This window comes from Rhinolophus ferrumequinum, chromosome 24 (genome assembly GCF_004115265.2).
Source record: "Rhinolophus ferrumequinum isolate MPI-CBG mRhiFer1 chromosome 24, mRhiFer1_v1.p, whole genome shotgun sequence".
NCBI lineage: Eukaryota > Metazoa > Chordata > Mammalia > Chiroptera > Rhinolophidae > Rhinolophus > Rhinolophus ferrumequinum.
The window spans coordinates 22629341-22635340 of record NC_046307.1 but is presented as its reverse complement, the minus strand read 5'-3'; positions in this window follow the sequence as shown (position 1 = coordinate 22635340).

The window sequence follows — 6000 nt, the reverse complement described above, 5'->3', positions numbered from 1 at the left end:
ACAGAATTCTAAGGGACAGGGCTAAACCCCAAGTGTGGAGGTTACAGGGAGGCAAATTGTAGCTCTGCCTCAGGAAAAATATCAATAATGGTGTTGTCAGTAAGTAAAATTTATTAAGCATTTACCAAGCGACTTAAACGTAGCATCTCTTTTAATTCTCATAATCATGCTAGGAAGTAGGTACTACTATTATTGCCGTTTTATAGATGGGGAAACTGAGGCACACAATGCTAGTAGGTAGCAGAGTTGAGATTCAACCAAAGCAACTTTGGCTGGCGTCCGTGCTTTGGACGGCCATGCTGCTCATGTGCTTAGTGAGCTCTCTATCTCTGGAGGCATGCAAGCATGAGAGGAAGTGCTCAAGAAGGGTCATTCCTGAGTGGGAATCTCGATGGATGCTGCTCTCCATTGTACATCAGTGCCTGAAACCTGGGCGCCCTCTTTGACCTCACTCCTAAAGCAAGTCCTCACGGTTCTACCTTCAAAATAGCTACGAATCTGTCCGCTTCTCCCTCTCCAACAACCTGAAGTCACCACCATCTCTTAACTAAACTATTTCAACTTCTAATTGGTTTCCTGGCTGCCACTCCTGCCCCCCTTAAGTCTGTATGGCACATGGCATTTTAAAACATAAACCACAGCCCCTCCCTGCCTGACACTCTCCATTGGCTTCTTACTGTTTTTAGAATAACACCCAAGCAGCTAACAGGCCTATCCAGTCTGGCCCTGGCCTAACGTCAACATCCGAAATCACTCTCCCCTTTGCTTACTAGTTTTCTTTCTGTTCCTTAAATGTGCCAGAGACTTCCTGTTTCTATGAATGACGTCATCTTCTCCATCACCCAAATAGGAAAGTTCAACAGCGTCTTGGCCCTCACCCCCACCCCCACCTGTTATATCCAGTCTGGCCTGAGTCGTGTGGGCTGTCATCCTGACGCTTTTACTCTTCGTCCCCTTTCTTCCAGCTTCCAGCCACAGCCTCCACCAGGCCTGCTTCTCCAGCTTAACTTTGCACCACAGCCTCCTGATTGGTCTCCCTGTCTTAGCTTCAGCTGTGACCTGACCCCAGCCACAGAAGGACCCCTGACCCTTAAGCCCCACCTGTCATTGACTGGTCTCTGACTGAGATCTGAGTCCTGTACCACCAGAGACGGGGCTCAGCCCTCGCCAGGTGTCTCCAAACGCCCCTGTACCTTAGCGCCTGGCCTAGAACTGGTGTTTAACACAGATTTCTTAGATGAATGACGCTTAGGGGAGGACTCAGTGCTGCTCAGTTGCACTGGTGGAGATGACGCGTCCAAAGGTCATGCTATTTACCTACCTGCCAGATGGTGCCTCGCCCTGGAGAAGAGGTGGGGAGTCCCAGATCCTGAATTGGTTGTAGGACATCTGAGCTTGGGCAAATCAAATCCCCTCCCGGCTCAACTGCCACTTCAGTAAGATGGGAAGGAGCCGAGCAGCTAGTCTCTTTCTCCCAGAAACACTGTATTATATCCAGGGCCTTTTGTTACCCAGTAATTTCCCACCCAGGCTCTCCTTGAACCTTCACAGCAGTCCCATGAGGCAGTGGGGCTTATCTGCCCCTGTTGTGGTGATTCTCAAGGCAGCAGCCTGGGCCACCCTTTTAAAACACAAGTCAGATAATATCTTTTATAGCTTTTTTTTTTTCTTTCAAACCAGAATGTTGTCAAGGTTTACCAATTACATGTGGTGGTTGTTTTTTGAATCTTTTTAAATATAGAACCCTGTCTACACATACACCTTTTCTCATGACATTGACTCTGAAAGTACCACTGTTGTCTGCAGACTGTCCCTGGATTTGTCTGTTAGCTCGTAGTGTGACTTGTTCTTCCATCTCCCGTGTTTACTGTACACTGGAATTTAGGTCTAAAGGCAGATTCAGTTTAATGATTTTTCAGCAAAGATACTTCCCAGCTGGTGCTGAGGATTTTACCCCATTAGGAAACATGTGATGTCAAGTTGTCCCACTATTGCTGATGCTAAGTTTGATCACTTGGTGGTGACAGCAGGACTGCACCATTGTAACGTCCCTTTCCCTGTTGGCAACCAGCAAGGAGCTTTGGGATGATACTTTGACGTATTCTCCTCAGACATTTATCTCATGGTTTTTGCATCCATTGGAGGGCTTTGCCTGAATTAATTATTATACTGGGGGTTACAAATAGGTGATTTTTCTAATTCTATCTTTCCTTTTACATTACTTAGCTTACATTTCTGTGGAGTGTTCCCCCAGCAACTGGGATTGAATTATAGTTCCTTCTAAAGATGTGGGATAAATTATTCTAAATGATGCTGGAATTGTCCTATATTTGGCTGGCAAGTGCCCCTTCAAGTTGGCTCTGGGGTCCTTCTGACAAATGCCAGTAGTCTTTGAACACTTCTTTGCTTTCTAGAAAAAAAGATGTCTCCGACTCACCTGTATTCTCCCTTCCTCAGCTCTGCAATCTGCCATGTTGGACTGGGACATGAACCCAGGAAGTCTGCCTCAGAGCTCTTTTGTTTAACACTCATGTTGAACTGTGGGGGTCAGTTTCGGTTCTGTGTGACCTTGGGCCAGTTCTTTCCCCCCTCTCTATGCCAGACTTTCCCCCTCTCTATGCCAGACTTTCTCTGTATGAGCAGTGGGGGAGCTGAATTCTGCCTTAATCCTGTACCCCCCTAAGGGTGCGGCAGATACTAAGCTCTCCTTGTCACTCTGTCTCTTTCCCCAAGCAGGAAGAGTGGGTGGGACAGGGCTCCCCCACTGGGTAGTGGGGCCTGTGTGACAACGGAGACCTCCTACCCTGTTAGAACAGGTTGGGGGAGCCCTTGTCTGGCTCACCCTGGGAAATTCAGAAATCTCTAGCCTATGGCAGACAAGGACAGGATGACCTTTGGGGGTCACCCTCAGCCTTAGCCAAAGCTGCCTCAGAGGAAAAGGCTTCAGACTGCCATTTGTTATTGCAGTTGGCTTAGACTCAATTGACTTGGATGCATTTTTTTCTTTTAAATTAAGTTTTACGTTGTATCGAAGTTACAAATTGCCATATTTAAATAATCAAATCCTTCTATAAGGCTGGCTGTGAAAAACAGTGCCTCACCTTTCACACCATTTTTAAATTTTTAGCCGATTTCTTTGATTTTTACCTCCATGTCTCTGAATAACTTCTGGTATTGTTACTTCCTGATTTTTCAGTTTTAAACATTATCTGGTTGGCTTTTCACGATGGAAGATGAAGATTTAGCCCCGTTTCCTCCTTGGTCCCCCTAGGTCACTCTTCTTGTCCTCCTAGTCTCCCGTATGCCTCTATTGTATGTTCGGTTAGATCGGTATTCAATGTTTACCACATTATGACAATGTAAATGCTATTCATGGCTGAGCTACACCGTCTACTAGGATTCCTATTCATTTCCTAAATAACTTGTTTTCCTAAGGATTAAGAGTTGTCTTGGTTTTTCATTTGCTTTTCTATGAAATTATTGTAATTTAACCTCATATTCTCCACAAATGATCTCACTTTCCTCTGAGCACATTCAGGCATATCCGATATCTATCAGTCTAACTTGCCGAGGAAATGTCTTTCAGAGCCTTCAGGCCTCGTCCAATGAGGATCTGCTGCTTTACTCCTGGGATTTTTCTGTCCTGTCATCCTGGGGGGGGTCCCCATTCTCTCTCATGAGTTGAATTTCAGTTTCCCAAGTCCCAGGTCTTCCTTCATTTTGGTTGAGCATACCTTCCTGAAGCTTTCTGAGAAAGCAATTTTTTTAAAGCACTGAATGTCTAAAAAGATATCGAGGACACCCTCACCCATTTAATATTTTGGCTTAGTAAAGATTCTAAGATGAAAATCATTTCCCCATAGAATTTTGAAGGCATTGTTCCATTATTTTCTGATTTCCAGGGTTGCTGTTTAAGAGGTGCTAAGTCATTTTGATTCCTGGTACTTTGTCTTGTTTTTATCTTTCTGGAAATTTGTGGAGTCTTTTTTTGTCTTTATTTTTCTGAAACTGGATGTGCCTTAGTAAGAAATTATTTTCATATCTCGTCCTCAGAACTCACTGGGCCCTTTCAGTTTGGAAATTTATGTCTGAGTTTTGCAAATCGTACTGTTTTATTTCACTGATGATTTCTTTCCCTCGATTTTCTCTGTTCTCTATTTCTGGAACTCTGATATTTAGGTGTTGGGCCTACTGAATGGTCTTGAGTTCTTTTATCTTTTCTCTCTGATTTCTTTTTATCTTTCTGGTCTACTTTCTGGGAGATTAAAAGAAAACCTTTACCTTCCATCTACTGATTATTTAATATCTGTCCTTGTATTTTTAATTTTAAACAGTTATAGTTTTGTTCTTCTAATAGTATTTATATCTTTATAGTATTCTATTTGTTTCATGAGTGTAATACGCACGTAATACCTTTTAGTTCCCTACGGCTATTAATAACCCTTGTTTCCTCCATGCCGCGTTTTGGGGGTTGGTTATTTGTTTTGTACATTCTGCTTTAGTGGCTTTCTTCAGATGTTCCATGATCCTTAATTTTCTAAAAAGCCAGGTGGGAGCTGGAAGCCATGAGTAGGGCTTATCCACTGAAGGCTTTCCTGGAAGGTTATTTGGTTGGGTTGTTTCATCAGGGAACGCTGATGTCAGAATCTTTAGGTCATTCCTTCTGGGATGGTCGTGCTCCTCTGAGAAGGATCCTCCCGTTTATTGCCTGGAGGGAGAAGGCCCGGCTTCTGGCATTCTGGGAACGGGGTTGAGGAGAAGGCTGGGGCTCTCAGCTTCGGTACCAAGCCTGCGCCCTGCACTTGCCTGGGGATAGCCTTCCAGGCTCCTCTCGGACGGGAGGGGTGTTTGGGGAGGGAGAGGACACAGGTATCCAGCTGTTTCATACACCAATCCTCCTCTCTTTAGCCCACCTTTACTCCCACCCAAGTGCCGAATACCCAATTCCTGAGCCTGTCCTGCCACAGAAACAGGAGACCTCTCAGCTTTTCTTGCTACAGGTTTAGGATTCAGCTTCCTGGGGTCTGCTGAGGGTCTTACCTCTATTCCACCTGCTTTCCAGCTCCCCTAATTCTGCTGCTGTTTTCTCATCTGTTCCTTCGTCCTTTAGATTTACATTTAAACAAACAACCCCCCCCCAAATATTTGTTATTTAGTGACAGAAGTAAAGTAGGAGGGAAGCAGATATGTGTGTTCTAGCTATCATTACCAAGAAATCTTTTTTCAAAGTAAGCTATAATTCACATACCATAATATTCAAACTTTTAAAATTGTACAAGTCAATGGCTTTCTGTATATTCACAAAGTTGTGCCTCTATAGAATTCCAGAATATTTTCATCACCCCAGAAGGAAAGCCCGTACCCATTAGCAATCATTCTCCATCCCCTGCTTCCTCCAGCCTCTGGCGACCACTGTTCTACTTTCTGTCTCTATGGATTTGCCTATTGTAGACATTTCACATAAGTGGAATCATGCAATATGTGGCCTTTTGTGTCTGGATTATTTCACTTGGCATGATGTTTTCAAACTTCACCTATTTTATGGCACAAATCAGAACTTTGTGCCGTTAATAAATGTTTTATTGAGACATTAATTCCTCTTTATGGCTATATACAATATTCCATCGGACCAGGATACACCGCATTCCAGTTACCTACTCATCAGTTGATGGACATTTGGATTGTTTCATTCTGGGGCTATTATGAATATTGGTGCTACGAACATTTGTGTACAGGTTGCTGTGTGGATGTGTTTTCATTTCTTATTTAGATATCTAGGAGTGGAATTACTGGGTCATATGTTCACTGTTTAACTTTCTGAGGAATTGCCAAGGTGTTTTCCAAAGTAGCTGTACTATTTTACACTCCTACCAGCAATATATGAGGGTTCCAACTTCTTCACATCCTTGCTATCCCTTGTTTTTGTCTGTCTTTATTACAAAAATCATAGTAGGTGTGATGTGGTACCTCACTGTGGCTTTGATTTGTATCTCCCTAGTG